At 39.5% G+C, this 22,511-nt stretch overlaps 1 pseudogene; it reads left to right on the top strand.

The window, feature by feature from the left end:
* The first annotated feature begins 312 nt into the window (after positions 1–312).
* On the top strand, positions 313–22,249 carry LOC108491398 (annotated as a pseudogene).
* The last annotated feature ends 262 nt before the right edge of the window (positions 22,250–22,511 follow it).

Below are 22,511 nucleotides of genomic sequence, written 5' to 3'. Positions count from 1 at the left end.
TTTGAGCAGAAGAATTTTGTCATAGACAGATGTAGTGCTGATGTGTACACAGGCCAGGTTAAGAGGCAAGGAAAAAAGCGTTTGATTTTGGCGATTTTAAACTTGTGGTAGCTATTAGAAATTTATGTGGCAACGAAGAGAGGTTTGTGTTGTTGGAGTTACAACTTGAGAGCTGACACATGTCAATTGATTTAACGCTGTGGGCTTGGTTGAGAAAGCCAGGGAGTAATTAAAGATAGAAAAGTGACTTTGGGGTTTTGGGCGCACTCTAGTAAGGGCGATCAGAGCCAGGAAAGGCAATGAGCAAAAATGATGGGGATGCTGGGCCAAGAAGAAGACAGACTGAGTATGTGGGGGCCTGGGCGCCGGATGAAGAGCATGGCCAAGGAGAGGGAGCTCAATGGCATAAGAGCTGCTGAGACAGAAAGTTCCAGAGGCCGAGCATTGTTGGCCTTAGTGTGGGGGTGCTTGGTGAGCTTTGTAAACAGAAACAGTTTTATGACTTGGCAGAAAATGAAAACCATAAAGTAGTTAATTGAAGATAAATGGCGGAGAGGAAGAGGCACGGGAGCCAGTGCAGTCGCAAGCTCAGACAACTTTGGAGGAGTTTTGTAAATGAATATGGCTGCGGTTGTCATGGGAACAGTTTTCAGTCTGTCTTTTTATGTCATCATTACTAAGAAGAGAGAAGTAAGAACAGGCAAAAGGAATAATCTTATAGCGAGGGAAACTTTGATGACGCAGGAAGGTGAGTTTTCACTGACCAAGAATTTCACTATTTCCTCGGGTTTCTCCCTAAACTCTGTTTCCGTGCCGTATCTGGCTGACACAGACTTTGGAACACTATCACCAGTGTCTCTGCTGATAATAGGTATGTTTGCATCATCTAATGAAATGTAAACAAGCAAACCACAGCACACCCACCGCCTCTCAACAAAAAACACTCTCAGACATTTTAACAGCATCTTTGTCTTACCATGGAGGTTTCCTGCCTCTTCAGTTCTCCTCCCTGTAAGGAAAGTGAAAGCTATGTTGAAACACAGAACTCAGCTGTGTGAGTTCCTACTAGGTGGTGTGTAGTAGATGTTTGGAAAGAGGTATTTTGTAGCTTTAAAAAACAAATCCCAGTTTCCATATTGTTTCAAGTTTAAACATCTCAAAGTCTGAGTCTCAGCTTAACATTGGCCGTTTCCTGGTGCCCTTTATTGCCTATTAAGAATGTATCTTGCAAGGTTGAGGTTTCAAACTGTCGATTAAAGAAAAAAAGAAATACTAGGAAGAAAAAAGAATAACTCATGCTAATTTAACTATTGCTATCATTATTTTTGTGAACAAAGGTTTAATGAAGCAATATCTTTTCCCCAGTGATTACTGTACATTCATTTAAGCTGAGAACTCTGGGGACCTTTAATAACCTTCAGTACTCACTGATTCAGATGTTTATAGTTTGATGCCAGCAGAATGCATCGCTAGAGAACCATAAAACCTTTGATTTACACTGTTGGGGCTATCTGAAGTGAAATTGTTTTCCCATTATGGGTGGAGGTGAGGGGGACCTCAAGCAGAAGGTGGCATTTTATCAAATGCCTGATTGAAGTGAGAAATGGAACCATGGAAGAAGAGAGAAACAGCGGGAGAGAGAGAGAGAGAGAGAGAGAGAGAGAGAGAGAGAAACAGAGAGAGAGAGACAGAGAGAAGAGAGCTCATCATTGGTAGGAGAGAGGTTTGAGCTTTGTCAAGTCCAAGGTAGATCAATTTTCATTTATTAATAATATCTCATTATGTGGTACTAAAGTGGAGGATAAATAATTCTCTTTTTGTGTCATGGGTATTCCATGGTTGCTTTGAAGTGCTTTTGTTAAGTGCTTTCTCATTCAGTTAGTGAACAGTAAAGTAGCTGTTAGAGAAGCCTTATTTTAAGAGTTGATTGTAAAGTCTGTCTCCTGTAGTTTTTTTGGATATGCTCAGAGGAAGGGAGGTGGTAAAAAAAATATGATGATACATTTTTTTCATTGACTAGGAAGCATCAGTATTAAGAACCTCTTTGCAAGCCTGATTCTTAAAGACAAAAAGTCTTTGTGTCAAGGTGATTAATTAAGAGGGAGCATACTGAGGATGATGACCTTTCTACAATGACAGAGAAAGATGAAATTGGTTTGAAGTTGTGAAAAACAAAGGGAAAATAAATAATGAGATTCATTAGACAGTCTGTGTTTGCTATAGAAGGTGACTCTTTCCTTTACTACTGATTAAAAAAATTCATCACAATTCCTAGAAATGGTTCAGTTCAGCTGTTGCAGAATGATTGTCAAGTTCCAGGGAAGGTGCCACAGAATAAACGTTTGTATCTCTCCCAAATTCCAGACGTTGAAACTCAGTCTCTAATATATAGGTTGTCAGGAGTGGAGGCCTTTAGGGGGTGATTAGGTCACAGGGATGGAACCCTCACAAATGTGATTAGTGCCCTTATGAAAGAGACCAGAGAGAGGTGCCTGTTCTTTCTGCCATGGGAGGGCAAAGCAAGGAGATGCAATCTATGAACCAGGCCCTCACCAGATATCAGCTGTGCTAGTGCCTTGATTTTGGACTTTTCAATTTCTATACTTGTGAGCAATACATCTCTGTTGTTATATAAGGCATGTAGTCCAAAGTATTTTGTTACAGCAGCCTAAAAGGCCTAAGAAAAGAAGAATAAGAAGAATAAAATGATTCCTGTGATGTAACTTAGAAAACTAACACATCTAATTCTATAGAGATGTGAGAAAACGAGGATTTAGACAGCCTGGTTTAGACTTCAGGCTTATGTGGCTTATGAGGCATTTGCTTTCCTTTCTGTTGCCTGGAGTTTTTAGAGTCCAGGCAGAGGACAGAAACTTGGAATGGTTAGTGAGAAGGATTCTGAGGTCCTGTTGTTTTCAGTGAGAAGGCTGATTGAGATGTTAAGATGGGTGGGCCCACTATCCATGGATGGATAGACTTTTTGTGAAAGGCCAGAGTATAAATACTTCAGGCTTTGTAAGGCATACAATATTTTCTGCAACTGCCTCACAGCACCATTGTAGTGTGACAGCAGCCATCGGAATAAAACCCCCACAAAACGGGAAACAAAGTGATAGTGGCTGTGTTCCAATAAAGCTGTATTTACATAAACAGGCATCAGGGCGGATTCAGTTCATAACCCTTAGTGTGTCAACCTCTGTTCTGTATACTATTAACCAAATACTGCCTGAGTCAGGGCTACTGGCTTTATGGTAATACAGAGATGAAAAACAGCATTTTTTTCCACACTCTCATTTTTGTGTAGACACTTCATACTCTATAGAATCCATGGTGCTTTCTCCACTAGTGTTTGACAGCACACTTCCCCAGGGGAGATGTTGCATGAGGTAGAAAGTCATGGTTGAGTAAAAGCTGACCCTTCACCAGAGGAAGTACTGAGGCCTCAGAACCTGAAACACCTGCGTACAACTCTACGTTGAGGAATTATCAGTGCATAGAATCAATGTAAGTCTCGAAGTATGGGTAATGGAGGCAGCAGGATGAAGGAAATTAATTCTGGGATAATTTATGGGCTTCAAACATCAATACTTTGCAAAGGAATCAGTGTGTTGTCACAAAGATATTTCATGCATTCTGATAAATCCAGTCTATTGCTTGAGTGGGTCAGACACTCACCTTGTAGAATCAGAATCAGCCCATTCTGATCACAACAATGTCTTCTATTATTATGCCTCCTGGATCCTGCCAAGTCACACCTGCACAGGCCTGAGTCTGAACACAGTGCCATTGTGAGTGTGCTTTCTATAAGAAATTTTAATCCGTTCCTGGTTAAAAGAAAATTCTAGTTTCCTGCCAATACAATCATACATTCTGGCCTAAGCCAACCCAATGTTCCGATAAGATTTGTGCAACATAGATCTATCTTTCTCTAAAATATACCAAAAGGCACACAATTTCCAAAATTAGACTGTCTTTAAAGTACTGTATTGGAAATTATGCAAAAAGTATCGGAAAAATTTCTCGCTTTAGCTGAGAACAGGAATAAAAGCATGGTTCCAAATTAAGCCTGTCGGAGACAGGACAGACGCCAAGAATGTCTTTGAAAGGCAGGTCTTCCAATTTCGTGATGACTCTGATAGTCAAGGTCGTTGGTGTTACTATTTTTATGGTATGATCTTTCCAGTCTCAGTAACTCACAATGGGGAACTGGAAATTCCCCCGACTGGAAGGAGACAATTGGAGCTAATATGGAGAACAATAAATAGGAAAGGAACACCATAGAAATATGACAGAGTTCGATTTTTTATACTGCTTAGGTGTGCATGGCAAATAATTTCCTTTTCACAGCTGAGAGTAGTAGGAAAAGGTATTCAGGTCCCTTAGTTTTGCTGCTAGTGTGGAAAACCCCCACCAAAACCTGCTTCTAAAATAATAGTCTCCTGTCAGTGACAAGATTGGAGGTTACCAATGTCCTTATTAGGACTCTATCTCTTCTTCAAAAGTCCCCCTCCCTCCTTTCCGCTTTGGTGTCTGGTGGTGGAGGAGCTTCACTGCCTCATGCAAGTGTGGTCCTGCTCTGCTGGCTCTTGCCAAGCCCTGGATCATCTCTGGATTTTTCGTCATCCTCTTCTGAACTGACTGTGCCTATTTTTACCTGAATTCTCTATTCTCTATGTGGTTAGAGACAACCTTCTTATCCAAATCATCAATCTCACCCTCCAACTTCAGTCCCTGAGAGCTAGTGTCAACACAGGGTAGTATTTCAGGCTTTGGATATTTATGACATGCTGTCATTTCTATTCCAATGCAGCTAACCCACATTATCCATAGTGACCCCTAAAGCTTGTCACATCAAGGAACCAAATGGAAAGTAAGGTCAAGTTCCTCTTCTTTACCTCCTCCCATAGTTTTGCAGATTTTATATTCTTAAAATTCCCCCTCATCTACGTCTCAGAGCTAAGACCCTAGAATCAATGATGCTCGATTCTGAGTGAGCTGAGTACAGTCTTAACCTTTGTTCCCTATCTTTGGCACTCACTCTGTTCCATCTGATAGGATTTTACTTCCCCCACTTGCTTGGTTTCATAGCAACTTTTGATACTGTTGTTGTTTTCTTACCCTCTCATGAATTACAGACCTAAGGTGGTCAACTCTCTTGGTTTGCCTAGGATAGTCTTAGCTTTATAATGGATTGTTCCATGTCTCAGGAAACTCAAGTCAAGCCCCTCTATTCTAGGCAAGCTGGGATGGTCAATCACCTTACCTGTACTAAATTAATTTCCAAGCTAAGTATTACTGATCAATGTGCTTCTGGAGAGGGAAAATAGATTACTCAGAAAGAAACCACACTAGAAAGTGCACAGCTGAAAAACTTTTTCTTCACTATAGAAATAACGGCAGAAAGTTTGTTTCTATCAAACTTAGCAACTAACTTGTTGAAAAGGAGCTGGTGTCACTGCAGAATTAGAAACCCGCTGGAGCTTGGTTAGATGAAATAAAGTGGCTGCCACATTGGGAAAAGTTTCCTCTTGTAGAAGTTTTCAGTCCTGGAAGCCAATCAAATCCAAAAGTTTGAGCAACATGACTCTTCAAGAAACTATTTAACTGGAAAAATAACAGTAGGCCTATGAGGACCTGGTAGGGAGTGGGAGGCAGACAGTAAGGACTAACATCACAGGCCTGGCAGAGTCTTGAAGGCTTGCCCCATGCCCAGGGATGGGTCAGGCAATAATCAGTTTTGAAGATTCTAAGAGAAGATAGTTGCATTCCAACAGGTAGGCGAGGATGGAGCCCAGGTGAGAGGACATGGGTACTGAGGGAAGAATGACTGAGCAGGTGGACTATGATTCTGTATCTAGGAGGCTGGACTTGGATAATGCATTGTTCAAAAGAGGAAAAGAAACTTCTCTAGTGAAAGTTAAGAGCTATATTCATCCTAAGTGTGGAGGTTGCACTGCAGATGTAGCACTCAGTGTTAGGCATCACACAGGCACTTAGTCTCTGCATGTGACTAGTTCTGGAATTCTCTCATAGTCTCCATGCTGCAAAAAGAATTTTTTTTAAAGAGGGGTGAAAGGTACACGTGTCTGTAAATATGAGGGTACATATCTAGAAGAAAATAAGAAATTGTGTTGGTCTAGGGATGTGGCAAAAGTAGGTTTTTCTCTAGGATCTATGACCACTCCAGTCATGTGTATTTGGCTGTGTGGGTTCCCTCCCAAGGAGCAAGGCTAAAATTCCGATTAGATAGCTGTTGATTACCCCCAAGAAAAAAGTGGCACTACTGCATCAATAGAGATAGTTTGCTGGGCTAGTCATTGTTGTTTTAACACAGGGACCCACAATCCCCCAATGTGCAGAGAACAAGAGGCCGCAGAGCGCTTATCCCTGAATAGGACAGCTACTTCAAACCTCCACTTCCTAAGGCTCATAGATCACTGTGGAAGATGAGGCAGAAAGATTGTAAGAGCCAGAGGAGGTAGATGAGCACAAGGAAACAGAGTCTGTTACTCATATGAACTCACAGCAATGGTGTCAGCATGCACAAGCCCTATGCAAGCTCAAGCCAGACAAAATCCCAGCACAAGGAACTTTTTTGGCAATTGATAGCTGCTGGGAGGGGGAAAGACAGTGTCTTACAGAGTTGGGACTATTGGTGAGCCCAGTGGATGGACCCACACTGAGGGGCACTGGGGGACAGAAATCATACTCTATAGGCCATATTATATATATAAGAAAGTTCATTAAATTGGGCAAGGAGAGCAGTGTGGGGGGGTGCGGAGAGGGGAATGGATCTACATGCTATCAAACTATATTGTGTAAAAACTGCAAAGATTCAATTAAAAGACAAGAGGAAAAGACTGACGGGAGCAAAAAGAAATTAATACCTCTGTAGACATTTCATTCTGAAACGGGCACAAGGGTTAGAAGAGTAATAACCAATAGACCATCTGGGAACCCAGTGACCTTTTGGAGGCCTGTTGAAACTGGGTCTGATAAGAAGCTATGAAGACCCAGTGTATTCTTAGTCAGCTTTCTGTTACCATAACAAAATACTGGAGGAAATTAACTTATTAAAAAGACTGTTTTGGCTCTTGTTTTGGAAGTTCAGCCAGAATCAGTTTTCCTCATTGCTTTGGAGCTTGTGTTGAAGCAGCACATTATGACGGGGAACACCAGGTGAAGCTATCTGTATCACTCACCTCGTATCTAGGAAGCAAAGGAGAGGAATGCCTCACAACTCCACACACCTAAGGACCACTAGGCTTCACTTCTTAGAGTTTTCAGCTCTTCCTAATAGTGCCACGAAATGTTTGTGGGGCCATTTAAGATGCAGTCTGTAACAGGTGCAAAGTGAATGGGTTAATGTTACAGAATGGTAGACTATTAGGCTGCCATGCATAAATACAGTTTTGTCTGGACTCTGCATTGGATAAGACTTCAGGCATGAAGAACTTTGAGGAGCAGGGAATGATATATGCACACAGTTAGGATTCCAGACAGCTGCCCAAGAACTGTTTTATGTCGGTTGAGAGGCTGCCCAAGCCATCACAAGCTTTGGTTGAAGCATGACTATAAGAGCTGCAAGGAATTCGTCCATTCACATATTCATTTTTGATAAATAAATATTCATTGATTTTCTCTAGTGTTTGCCTGTTTCAGATGCAGGAATAGAATGATGAAAAACATAAAGCAAACTGAAGGAAGACTTTTCTTGAAGTCGAGTCAGACAAAGACACAGACTCATGCCCGTTTGTGGAGATTCTGAGAGCCCAGGAAAGTATATTGGAAAGGAACCCAATTAATCTAGGGTGGGATGTCACACAGGACTTTGAGCTAGTAGAACCTTCTCATTTTATAGTAGAAGAACAGAAAGACTGAGTAAAATATTTCGTGTCATACAAACAGCAAAGCTTAAGTCTTCCATGGTGAGGACATTGTCCACTGGATGACCTAGGTCCTTATCAAGCAAAGCCTGGCCAAGTTCTAGATGGATCCAGCTCTTTCCTCTTCCTGCGACGTGTCATGTCCCCCCATGGCCTCCAGGTGAGAGTAGCACAGGCAGGTGACTCCAAGAGTGGCTGGTGTGCAAGCTCACATCATAGCCTCTCTTCAGATTTGCATTTGATTCTATATGAACAACATGAATTCCAATCCTGAAGCACATGACAGATGTTTCCCAGCCTCCACAGACTGTTCCATGAGTCGATGACCACATGCAGAACTGTGTGCTTCATCCCACTCATCCTGTTCCTGAGTTTCCCCAATAAAATCATCCTCCTGCCTGCCCCGTGTATTGAGGTGTTGACTCCATTCATTATTGCTATATTTCTGCTTGTCTCTGACACATGCTTAGTGCACTGGTCATTTTTCAGGGTGACTCTCTGAGTGGGTGTATAAGCACAACAGTGGAGATCTAGAATTTGAAAAGCATTGCTCAGTTTTATGCACAGATTGGGAAGTAGAGGGGTCATGACACTACTTCCATATAGTAACCTCCATTAAGAAATTAAATAACCTATAAAGCTTGGTGCTAAGTGTTCTGGTCACCTTAGACGAGAAGAATCAGTGAGAGATGTAACATGTATTCTCTCAGAGAACCAAAGCTATTTAGTGCAACAACCGTGCAGTACAGGAAATATAAAACCTATGATTAAATTTCAGTTCTGCCATTCTGAGTTTGAGCAAGTCACTTAACCTTTTAACACCTCTAAAAAATTGGCTGAGACTACAAGTGTGTTAAAATTGTTGTGATGATGAAATAAAAAGCAAACAAACAGTCGCATAACAGTGTCTGCAGCAGAATGGCTGTGTCCTATGCGTTTCCAGGATTCAGTGATACCAACAGACGCAGTAACAATAAAGAACCCGATGGCCCACCAAATAGCATATAATCAAGTGCTAAATTGTGTGGAACACAATGGAGGAAGTCACGGAGGCTTATTCACAAGTGGGCTGGATGAAAAATTAGCTGTCACATTGGAGTAATGAATTTCACATGGACTCAGTCACAGGCTGTAGCCATTTGGGGGCTGAAATCATAATTATAGTTTTTCATCAGATAAAAAGTATTTACATCTTTTTCCAACTTTAAAAGCAATGTAGACAAACTAAAAAACGTGAGCAAAACAAAAGACATTTATAATCAAATTGAGTTTAAGACTAATTTCTAGATATAACCATTTACTAATATCTAAAAATGTGTACATAGTCTATATCATGCTTTCTTTAAATATCTGGCTTGATGGAAACTTTCATTGCATGGCAAGAACTTTCTCATTGCTTTTTAACTTCTTAGAAAACCACATCTTAAAAGTGTGGGAAATATAGTATTTCTTTTACGGATATGTACATTGTATTAGTTATTCCCTGGTTTTGTTAGAAATATTTCTTTTCTCTGTGTGTTTACAATACACCTCTCTAAGGTTCAGTTTTGCCAATGTTTGGCTCAAGTTTTTTTTAGACTAGAATCCTGGAGGAGGAATCGAGTCTTCAGGTAAAATTGTCTCACATTTTATGATTCCTAATATAAATTACCAAATTATTTTCCAGAGGAATTGTAACAGTGACCGTCTACCAGGCACAGTTCTGCACAGGTCCGTCTCAATGCCTCCACCCAGAAATATAACTATTACTTTTAGATTGGTGACATGGTAAATAAAAAGTACTTAAAAATGTGTATTATTTTGGTTCAGAATGAGCTCAGAAGGGCCTCGTGGATGGAAGTTCTGTCACTGGAGACATGACTTTGCACTCCTGCCTGCATCTCCTGTACACTAGACACCAGGACTCTGGTCCTGCCCATCTTCCTTTACCCTTCCTACCTGCTACAGAGTGAGCAGCTTTGCTTTTGCGTGTGCTCCTGTCATGATGTTCTTCCTTTCTGAGGTCCAAAAACAATGGGGCCAAGTGACTATGGACCTCTGAAACCAGGAGCCAAAATGGACCTTTCCACTGGGAAAATTGCTTGTCGCAGGCATTTGTCATAGTGACAGAAAGCTGATTATTTGGGGTACTTTTCTCTTCTATATGAAGATTTAAATATTTTTACATAGTCAACACTTTCTTTGTAATGCTCTCTGGTGCTTATGTGCATATTTTTTTTTCTGTCTCAAAACCAGTCAGATATTTGTCTTTATTTAATTAAAAGATGTTATAAAGCTTCATGTTATTAAAGAATTCTCAAACATATATTAAATATATAAAAACAAATAATTTGATGTTTATAGAAGAATAAACATATAAATCTTATGTGTAGAAACTGAATCGCTGATTCATTTATTTTCTTTTTGAATGTAGATGCCCTAATTATTTGTTTGCATCCCCTGTTTTCATTTTCCTTTGCCTCCCTTTAGTTTTGATGTTATACACAGTTAATATTTTCATTATTGATTAATTTTAACTTTTCAAAACATACTTTGTGAATGTGGTATGTGTGTATGTGTATGTGATGTCATTGTTTAGGTGTCTGTGTGTGTGTATGTGTGGTGTGTGTGTGTCTGTGTGTGTGGTGTGTGTGTCTGTGTGTGTGGTGTCTGTGTGTCTGTATATGTATGTGGTGTTTGTGTGTGTGTGTATGTGATGTCATTGTTTAGGTGTCTGTGTATGTGTGCTGTGTGTGTGTCTGTGTGTGTGGTGTCTCTGTGTGTCTGTGTGTGTGTATATGTGTGTGGTGTCTGTATGTGTGTGTGCGTGTGGTGTTTGTGTGTGTGTGTGTGTGTGTGTTGTCTGTGTATGTCTGCGTGTGTGGTGTCTGTGTGTGTATATGTATGTGGTCTCTGTGTGTGTGTGTGTGTGTGTGTGTGTGTGTGTCTGTATGTGTGTGTGCGTGTGGTGTTTGTGTGTGTGTGTGTGTGTGTGTGTGTTGTCTGTGTGTGTCTGCGTGTGTGGTGTCTGTGTGTGTATATGTATGTGGTCTCTCTGTGTGTGTGTGTGTGTGTATGTGTGTATAGATGCCCATGTGCATGCATATGGAGGCCAAGGGGAGACATAAGGCATTGTTTGCTACCACTTTCTCATTTGCTTTGAGGTTGGATCTCTCACTGAACCTGGAGCTAGGCAGTCAGCAAGCCCCAGCAATCTCCTGTCTTTGCCTTTTAAGGTGCTGTGGTTTTGTGGGAGTGCTGGGATCTGAACTCTGGTCTTTATTCTTGTGCAGCATGACACACTGAACCATCTCTCCAACCCTATCGTGATAGTTTCATATATATTTTGTTGTGGTTGACCCACCTCCTCTGCTCCTTTCCTCATCTCCCCTTATGCCGCTAATTGTCCCCTTTCCATGTTCATGTCACATATATTCTGTGTATTACTCTCCTAACTCCCTTTCTCCAAACTCTCCACCCACTGGTCCCCTTTCTAGTGTCACGGTCTATACCTACACTTATCCCCACATAAATATGCATTTATAAAACTTAAAAGCTAGGGCTGCATATGAGAGAGAACATGCAATATTTGTGTTTCCAAATCTGAGTTTTCTCACTTAATATAATAATTTCCAGATCTACTCACTTTTCTGCAAATTTCAAAATTTCATTTTCTTTATGGCTGAGAAAGTTCCACTGTGTATATGTAAGACATTTTCACTATCCATTCATCTCTCGATGGACATCTAGGCTAATTTCTTTTTTTTTTCTTTTTTTGAAAGAAGTGGTGTGCTGCTTATACAATAGTTCTATTTTTTTTAGTTATTTGAGAACCCTCCATAATGATTTCTATAATGGTTCTACTAGATTACAAATCCCACCAGCAGTGAGGAAGGGTTCCTCTTCCCAACATCCTCACCATCATTTGTTATCTTTTTTGTAAAATGATAACCATACTCACTGGGGAGAAATGGAATCGCGAGGTAGTTTTAATTTGCATTTTCCTGGTGGGTAAAGATACTGAACGTAAAAATATTTTTATTGGCCATTTGTGTTTTTTCTTGTGAAAACTATCTGTTCAATTCACTAGCCATTTTATCGATCAGTTGTATTAGGAGTTTTTCAGCTTTCAATTTTTGGAGTTATTTGTATATTCTAGATGTTAACCCCCTATCTAAAGTATAGCTGGCCCTTGTCTCCTATAGAGTTCATTGGAAGACTTTTACTTCCTGTAAATCTGCAAGACGCAAAGTCAATGTATCAGATCAGTAGCTTTTCAATACCAAAGGTTCTGGGAAATTAGGGAAAAAAATCTCAATCATAATAGCTTGAAAAATTATGTATCGATGAACGTAAGCAAAAGATAAAACACCTCTGTAGTGAAAACTGTAAGACTCTCAGAAAAGAAACAGAAGATGCTAGATGTTGGAAAGAACTTTGATGCTCCTGGATTGGCAAAATTATTATGAAAATGGTTGTATTATCAAATGTAAGGTAGATGCATGTAACCCTCATCAAAATTCCACAATAGGATTCGGAGTTCAAGGTGATCCTGGAATACATAGGGATTTTGAAGCCATTTTCTGCTTTTTTCCTTCATTTGAGAACCAGACTGGGATAATTAGAAGGTAAATTAACAAGCTTTTTTAACAAGCTTCATCTTCATCTCTAATGTCTGGGGATACCAGAAAGTGACTACATATGCCCACAGAAAGATGCAGCATCAGAAAAAGACCTCCGGAGACTTAAAAAAATCTTCAACTAACTAAGTGAATGTGTGAAGAGTTACGAATGTTAAGGAAATCACATAAACAAATGGAAATATTAATAATAAAGAACTAAATATAACTTAGAGCAAAAAGAAAATTTGAAGTTAAAAAATACAATTTAAAATTTAAAACTAATTAAAGAATCTCAGATTTGAGCAGACAGAAAAAGACTATTATGCAGCATTATCTTCCTTTAGGGTACTATATTAGTTACTTTTCTATTGCTGTGCTAAAAATACCTCATAATGGTGGAGGAGGCTAAATATACCTCATAATGGTGGAGGAGGCATGGCGGCAGAGTGGCCAGGGCAGAAAGTCCAGCCATCACATCTTCAAGCAAGCACAGGAAATAGAGGGTAACTGGAAATCCAGCAAGGCTGAAGCACTTACCAGCGATGTGCTTCCTCCTGCAAGGCCACACCTTGTGAAACATCCCAAAATAGTGCCACCAATTGGGGACAAAATGTCCAAATACTTGAATGAGAATACATTCTCAAACCACCACAGGTACTTTCAAATGAAATTTTAAATATTTTATTTTATTTTATGTATATAAGTGTAGTGCCTGCATGTGCACAAGTACACCTGTGTCATACAACACCTGCAGAGGTCAGAAGAGGGTGTTGGATCCCCTAGAACTGGAGTTATGGACTGCTGGGTATCTAACCTGGGTCCTCTGCAAGAGCAGTCAGTGTTCTTAACTGCTGAGTCATCTTGCCATCTCTAGAATGAAATTTTTAATTATGATTTTCCATGATAAGAATCTTTGTTAGAAAAGTCATCTTATAATAAATCCAACAACTAATTTGTTCATTTACTAAGAAGCAATAAACATGCTGAAGCCTAGTATTGTGCCTCATACCTGTAATTCCAGACTTGTGAGGCTAAGACAGGAGGATTTGCCATGAGTTTGAGGCCAGCCTAAGTTACATAGTGAGTTCCAAGTCAGCCTGTGCTGAGTGAAAGCCTATTTCAAACAAACAAACAAACAAACAAACAAACAAACAAAAACCAAGTGTATTAGTTACTTTTCTGTTGCTGTGATAGAAAAACTGATCAAAGCAACTTGTAGAGGGAAGAGTTTATTTGAGCTTATGACTCCTCCGAAGGGGCACAAGTCCATCATGGCAGGAATGCATGGTGGCAGAGGTGGCTGGAGGAGGAGCAGAAGCTAAGCTCTACATCTTCAAGCAGGCACAGGAACCAAAAAAGCAACTTAAGATCAGGCAAGGCTCAAAAACTAGCTAAGCCTGCCCCCAGTGATGTGCTTCCTCCAGGATAGCCACACCTTCTAAGACCTCCCAAAACAGTGCCACCAACTGGGGGCAAAATGTCCAAATACTTGGAGCCTATGGGGGACATTTTCATTCAAACCACCACAGCAAGCAAGCAATAAACTTGGTCAACATTTGTAGTGCCAGTTACTCTACAAGAGAAAAGGCCATAAACGATAAAGTTTATAGAACCCCCCTCCCAATTTTTGAATAAAAATAAAGTTTCAATAAAGGTAAATACTAAACAGCAGTGGATTCTGCCTTAGGTACTTTGACTTTATGGAAGAGAAAGCACTTCCATGTAATTTGGACAGCCCTAGGAAATCTGTGGACACATGGTTCTACGTGCACTGAAATAGCACAAGAAGCTCAGGTGTCAAGTGGTGAAATAAAATACATAAAACAATGTAGGCAGCTCACCCAAGGAGCAAGCTGAGTTCTAGCAGAGCAAAGTAATTTACTTTTCAATGAAAATATTGGTAGTTTCTGTGACCTCCTTTATCCAAAGAAACAAAACAAAGCAACAAGAAAAACTTAAGCACTCTTCCTGTTTCTCTTCTTTGTAATTTTATCCCATTTAGTTTTATGACAATAAAATCTAGAGTAATCCACTGAATTCTTTCTAATACTACAAGACACGTCTATTAATTCTACTATCTGCCAGGCACTGGACTAGGCGGGGCTCAGAGGAAGAGATGCCCTTTTCCTGGACCACACTGCAAAACCAGAGCAATTTATACTTAGTCCTTCTGGTTTCTGCTGCTGGGAGGAGCTTCTCCTCCTGAGTGGGAATCTGGAGAGGGAAGTCATCCCAACAAGGGCTCATGCATTATTCACAAATGCAGTTGAGAAGTTCTGGTGTCATGTTAAGTCCTTAAAAGCCGCCCCCCCCACCCCAGTTTTGTCTTCTTATAACTTAGAATCAAATTGAAGCAATTTTGTGGTTTTCAAAAGAGTGAATGAAAAGGGAGGAGAGTCTCCAAGGTCAAATAGTCCCGTCTCCTGCCCTCACTGCAGAGAACCATCTGTTAATTACTGAACATTCCAAAGATTTAGCCTGACTGTGGCTTTCTCTGTGTTACCCATCAACGCACTGTTAATGCTCTTGGTAAATAATTTGGATACAATAAAGGTTTTTTTCCCCTTTAAAATAGGAACTTATAATCTTGTTAACTAATACAGCTTTCTTTGCCAATATTGATTTGTCAATATATCCACATGCCTGCTTTGCAGCCCTCGGGGAGAGTCCAAGTTATTTTCAAGAAGATAGGAGACAGGAGGGAAAAGAGTGGAGATCAAAGGCCTGTGAAAGGAAGGAGCTGGGTTTGTTCGGCATGGCACTACCTGAGCATTTGTAGCCTGGGTGAGTTGACATGTCATAGTTAGAATGGAGAGAGGAATACCAGTGGTCTGCCTGGTTTCTAGAGAAAGAGTAGTAGAATTCAAAGTGGCTCAGGTAGGTGGCTCAGGGCATTCGGTGGCAAGGCTGGTGGATGTTAGTGTGGGCCGAGTCAGAGGTCCTTTATGCATCAGAGGCTGAAAAATATAAAAGCATGAAGTGACTGCCAGGTTTCTGGAAGGTAAGTTGAGACTTGGATTCTCTTCTAGGTCCAGCAATGATTTTGAGTCTGGGCAAATTTTCAGTAACTTGTCATTAAGAGATAAAAGCAGAGCTTTGGGGTATGTAACCCATTTTCCTGTTATAATAGGTCTTTCCTTATGGATTTAACCGGCCTCACTCAAAGTCCTTTGCTCTCTAGAATGTTAAGCTGCTCTCGTTGCCAGTGTGGCCACTGAGGGAACCACGCAGAATCATCTTTAGACTAACTAGAAACTGTGTCAGGGCTGTAGATGGAAGGATCTCCCTAGACGTGGTAGTTAGCTTAGAAAAACAGTTTTGAACTCTCCAGAATTTAAACTAATAAATCCACAGGGAAGCTGTGAGTTGATAATGATTGTTGGAGCAGAAAGGAAGCAAGCGGTCATGGCTGGGGTGGTTGTTTGCAATTAAAAGAACTGAATCTAGAGCAAGTCATAGAAGATGTCACAAGAAATGATAAAAGTTTAAGGCAATGGATGTGCTGTTTATGCTGATTTGATCATTATACAACATATACAAGAATCAAAGCGTCACACGTTCCTAATAAATATGTACAACCATTATATACCAACCAATAATAATAAGGAAAAAACAGCAAGACTTATTTGATCTTTTAAACTTTTGTTTCTTTCCTTGTTCTGTGAAATTGTTTGTTCACCCTTTTTACATTTATGGACATTTTACTAGAGCAGTATTTCTCAACATTTAAAATCTCAAAACCTTTGTCCTTAAACATTACTGAAGGGGCTGAAGAGATGGCTCAGCAGTTAAGAGCACTGGTTGCTCTTACAGAGGACCTGCATGGCGGCTAACAATTGTCTTTAACTCCCGTTCCAGGGGAATTGATACCCTCTTCCAATCTCCATGGGCACTGCATGACATGGGTGCACTTGCATATACATTCAGGCGATACTCGCACATACATAAAATTAAAAAAAAGATTATTGAAGCTCTCAAAGAGCTTTTCTTCACAGAGATTATCCCATCAATAACAGAGATCATACTATCAATATATACTATGTTAAAATTAAGCTGATAATTAAAATATTCTCTCATTAGTTCACTAAAAATTATAATATCACTGGGTGTGGTGGCACACACCTTTAATATATATAAATAAAATGAAATCATTTATGTCACTATAAATCATATTTTCTTTAAGCAAAAATCTATACTTTTACACTGGGCATGGTGGTGCATACCTTTAATCCCAGCACTTGGGAGGCAGGGGCAGGTGAATCCCTGTGAGTTTGAGGCCAGCCTGGTCTATATAGTGAGTTCCAGGCCAGCTGAGGTTACAGGGAGACCCTGTCTCAAAAAGACCAGAAGAAAAAAAAAAAACAAGCCCCCCCACAAACCCCAAAACAAACAAAAACTATACATCTTTTGGGATAAAAAAGTGAACAAGGAAGCATTATTTTAGTTTTGCAAATCTTTTGAATTTCTCAATAAGTAAGATGCAACTGGATTCTCATCTATATTCAGTCTGTTGCTATAAATTTGGATTGAATTATATGAAGAAAATCCAGGCTCATGTAGCTTAAAGGTAAAAAATGGAAGCAGAAAACTCTTCTTATTCTTTTCTTTTTTCCCTTGGTAACCAATTTAAAAGTTTTTATTTTAATTTTTTTAATTATAAAGGCCTATCGAGTCACGTTTGTGTCCCAATGTCCTTCAGTATGTGTTCACCCAGTGGAGCCTCACACCCTTGAAGAAAATGACTCTCCTCTTCCAGTAGTTCTGTTGGCTGCCAATAGTAAGTTTGGGGTTTCTTCTCCACTTCTCTCATAGGCCTTAATATATATGACAGCGTACATGAAACCCAGTCAGAGGAGCTATAGGAGATGTTCAAGTGAGAGAGGTGTCTAAATATGATCAAAATATACTGTATGAAGTTCATAAATATTCAATAAAAAGAAAAAGAAATAAATTTATTATTATGACCTAATTTCAAGTTTGATATTTTCCATATTAAAAAGAATTTTACCCTACCCATAGTGAAAAATTGGACAAAATTCTATCATCACTTATCTAAAAAAGACATAAATTGCAATACAATTTTCCTCTCAGAATATTATTAGTTATATGTTGTAGAAAGATTATCATTAAACATAATTAACATATATTCCTAAACATACAGGATGGTCTGAGATTATGAGATAGGACATAAGATAGGATATTTGATAATCAAATATTTGCAATTTGATAATCAAAATGAATAATAAACTGATAGATATAAACACCTCTTGTCACATAGAATTTTACAAATAATTAAATTATAAATATATTTTAAAGGATTGCTTATTCCAGGCATACCTGACTGATTCACACTCACTGAGGGTCTAATGTGTGCAAGATGTGCCAGGAGGACACATAGTCAACACCTTCTGAATATTGGTATACTGGCCCTTTTATTCCATTAGGCAGCACCAACTTTGATAATAAAGGAAGTTGTTTCTTTAAAAATTTATTTTTAAAAATTTTGTGTGTCCGAGTGTTTTTCATGCACATAAGCAGGTGTACCATGTGCATGCAGTGTCCACAGAGGCCAGAAGAAAGTATCAGATCCCCTGGAACTGGAGTTGTGGATGGTTGTTACCCTCCATCTGCAAAGAATACCAATATTCATGCAGGTGCTGGGAACTGAGCCTTGGGTCCTTTGTAAGAGCAGCCAGTGCTCATAACCTCTGAGCCATCTCTCCAGTGCCAAGTTGTTTTTTTCTTAATTGTGTATACTTAGTATAAACCTGTTAAGTATATGAACAAATGTATAAGTGAATAGTTAAGTGAATGAACAAACCAGGAAATAAAAATTGTAGTCTATTACAGTCATTGAATGTACCAGTGTGTACATGCCTGTGCACACACGTACAGAGAAGAGGAATAGGGAGATGAGACAAACAGATGAGGAGACTTTAAAGGATACACAGTTCAGGAAGCTCTAATAAGGGAGGAGCTACGTGAAAGCTGCAAGTCAAAGCAAGCTGCCAAGGAGGACATGGCAAATGTTATCTTCTATTTTTCCTCCCCTGCTCCAAGCTCCCTGTCCCTGCTTAGACCCGTTCTCCCCCAGTATTTCCTGTTTCCCTTTAGTATCATAGTATTCTATTACCTTCTCTACTGCTCTACTTTAAGCCTCCTTTCACATTCATGGGCCCCTTTATAGTTTCTTGGAATCTACCCACACTCATTCCCACATCAACACACATATATAAAGGTTGGAAACTAATATGAAAGAGAACATATAATGTTTGTCTTACAAATTTCTTAACTTCGTTTTTCTTTATGGCTGAAGAAAATTTGACTTTACACACACACACACACACACACACACACACACGTGACATTTTCATTATCCATTTGTGAGTTAACGAATATCTAGGCTGATTCCATTTCTTTGCTGTTGTGAAGAGAGCAGTAATAAGCATGGATGAACAAGTATGTCTGTAGTAGGATGGAGAGTCCTTCGGGCAAATGCCCAGGAGTGGAAGAGCCATGTCACATCCGGTTCCATTTTTAGCTTTTTGAGCAATCTCCACACTCATTTCCACAACAGCTGCATGAATTTATGCGCCACTATCGGTGGCCAGGACTCCCCTTACACTCTTCCTCGTGTTTGTCGACACTTGTTTCTGTAATCGTTACTCTGACAGTGGTGAGACAAAGTGTCAAAGTAGTTTTAGTTTTCATTTCCCCAATGGTTAAGGATGCTGAGCACTTTAAAAAATATTTATTGGATGGTTGTTTTTCTTTTGTGATCTTTCTGCTCCACAGTCCATTTTTTTGTTGGTTAGCTTTGGAATTTTTCATATTTTCTAGATATTGGTTCTCTGTCAGATGCACAGCTGGAAGAATTTTTTTTCACACTACAGACTGCCTCTTCACTCTTCCTCAAGGAGAGCACAGAACATCTGGGTTTGAAGACAAGGTAGAGGAACTGGAACATTCCAACAAGGACAAAGATAAATTAGTAAGGTGTCTTCATGTAACTAATGAGTGGGACTTTCAAGATATTCAGGATGCGATGAAAGACCAAATCTGAGAATCATGGGCATAAAAGAAGGTGAAGAATTTCATTCTAAAGGCCTGCAATTCCATTTTTTGACAGGGTGTGATGGCTGCTCTTGATAGTCAACACAATGAGGTTTAGAGTCACCATGGAAACAAATCTCTGAACATGTCTGTAAGGGATTATCTAGATTAGTTTTGAGAAAAAGGTCCACTATGCTGCCTTGCTTAGATTTGAGTCCCTGAGGTTAAGTGATATTCTTGTTTCAGTCTCCTAAGTAGTTAGCATTATAGGCATAACCACTGTGCCCAGATCAAAGAAAGAGAATTTTCATACACTTTTCAGAGAGTTGTAAATATTTCCCTTTTCTATTATCCCATAATTTGATGGGTTATCATTTATTAAAGGTTAATTGCAAAATAGTCTAAATATTAAATTGTGCTTTGAATAGTTCATTTAACTATAAATGACTTTAGACTACTATATCTTTATCATTTAAAAAAATAATAATTTACTAATGGTACAGATCAAAATATTGATAGTTTATGCTAAAATATGAGAAAGTCACATTCATTAGTATCAACACATATCTGAAAAAGTTCACATAGTGGGAAGTAGTTCAATTCACTATGGTAACAATTTTAGTAGAAATATCAAATTTTATCATTAACAACAGACACAGTGTCTCTCAAAGGGACAGACATACCATTCCTTTTTGAGAAAATAACTTACCAAATCCATCTAAATAATAATTATTATATGTAGTCATTTCTGTCCAGTTTAAAAGATGGTGTTCCAGGAAGGAGTGGCTAGTGCAGTTTGCAGCTCAGTTCTATGATGCTCTCTCTCCAAACACACACAGGGATGTACAGCTCAAGAGTGCTGGGTGGACTTCGGTCTAGATACACAGAGTACTAAGGAATGCTCAAGGTCTGAAATCTAATGTGATTCAAAGTGCTGCTTCATCCAGACATTCCTAAGTGAAGCCTGCACTTCTTTTTCCAACAAATGCATGCTGGTAAGGATACAACGACACTGGAGGAATTTGGTGCCGCTCATTGCTTGGATTTTGTGAGGCCCTGTCGGTGTTATCCACCATTGCTTTTTGCACCAATAATTCAGATGCCAACACAGTGAGAAAAAAAAATACCATAGTGTCATGAGAATAGTTTTGACCTGTGGACCTCGTGAAAGGGATTTGGCAAAGTCTCTTGGAGTATCATGGGAATTCTGAGGACCACATTTGGGGAACTGCTACTCTGGAGGGTGAATATAGATTTTTAAAGTAACTGAACATTAAGCTTTTGTGTTTGCATCACATTTCAATTACTGGTGATTGGATGACCCGAGTGAAGGGATTAAAAAGTAAATCCATGTTTTTCACAAAATCCTACTATTGATAGAAGAGATTCTGAACCAAAATTGATCCTTTAAGCTTTGATTGTCCCTAAATTCTGCTGTGCTGTGTACTTGTAAGTCAATATCATGCCAGGTACTTGACATCAACTTAGGAGACTTCCAGTGAGAGACAGCAAATCAGATCCAGACATACGCATTTAAGATTGATGTAGTTATGCTTTGGAGCTGAAGGGTGGAGGGAAAGACTTCAGAATTACTGAAAATGTAATATCTTGCTATAGATCTCTTTCTAGAAAATGTGAATTATTGGAATAAGTAGATAATTGCAGTGTGGTTAAGGAAAATTTCTCTAAATTCTAAGAGGCTGGAAAGCCTAAAAATAAACTGAAAACTGGATGGTATTTAAGATATGAAGGGAAACTGAGATAATTAATTAGCTGTTAAAATACACAGGGCAAACCAATCAATCAAACAAAATGGGCTTCTTTTGGTATTAGAACCTAGAATCTCATAGGTGCTAGGCACACGTTGTGTGGCTGAGCTCCACCCATAAGAGATGGAAATGCCAAAACAAGAGCGTATTCACCAGAGAAGAATGCCAAGTATGTGTGGAGTATTAACATTCCACTCCAAAGAGCAAGTTATTTTAATATATAGTGTATATGATTCAGTCTGTCCTGCAGAATGGTCAGTTGTGCTTTTAATAGCGAAAGATCCTTGAAGCAACATTTATGCTACTAAAACAGCCAAGCTTAACTTTAGATTGTCTTCTCAAACATAAAATATGATACTCACACAGTTATCCTACCCTCTGAAAGTAGAAGATATTTTTGGAGGAATCGTATTTCATAATGATACTATATGTGAGAGCACTGTAACTTATCTGTGTATTTTGCAACATTATAAAGTATAATTTTCTAGTACTTTTTCTCTTATAGCCATGCAAAATTTCCCTACTTTTCTCATCTGAAAAAATAGCCATGACCTGTGCTGACTTCAGATGTCAATGTGGCTATCGCTACCATCAAGACCAAACGCACTATCCAGTTTGCAGATTGGTGCCCAACTGGACTTAAGGTGGATATTAACTACCAACCTCCCACTGTGGTCCTGGAGGAGACCTGTCCAAGGTGCAGCGGGCTGTATGCATGATGAACAACACAACTGTCATCGCAGAGGCTTGGGCCCCTCTAGACCACAAATTTGACCTCATGTATGCCAAGCGAGCCTCTGTACACTGGTAGGTCGGGGAAGGCATGGAGGAAGAGGAGTTCTCAGAGGCTGGGGAGGACCTGACCGTGTTGGAGGAGGATTATGAAGAGGTGGGCGTGGATTCCCTGGAAGCGGAGGCTGAAGAAGGGCAGGAGTACTGAGTGCGAGGATCCAGCTGGCCACCAGCCCTCTGCCATCTGCTCCCACCATTGTCTTTACAGGATATATTGACTTAAGTTTCTATATTGAGAAAAAAAATCCAAGGATTTCTGACACTATTAGGCCTTAACATATATGACAGAATGCATAAAACCTGGTGGTGGTGGTGGAGCTAAGGAGGTACAGCTAGGGGAGGGGCATCTAAATATAATTAAGAGGTATTATATGAAATTCACAAAAATTCAATAAAAATTTCTATTGTTG

Source organism: Nannospalax galili, unplaced genomic scaffold (genome assembly GCF_000622305.1).
Source record: "Nannospalax galili isolate Female #2095 unplaced genomic scaffold, S.galili_v1.0 scaffold680, whole genome shotgun sequence".
Lineage (NCBI taxonomy): Eukaryota > Metazoa > Chordata > Mammalia > Rodentia > Spalacidae > Nannospalax > Nannospalax galili.
The sequence above is the reverse complement of the archived record's forward strand: the minus strand, read 5'-3'. Positions and strand labels throughout refer to the sequence as shown.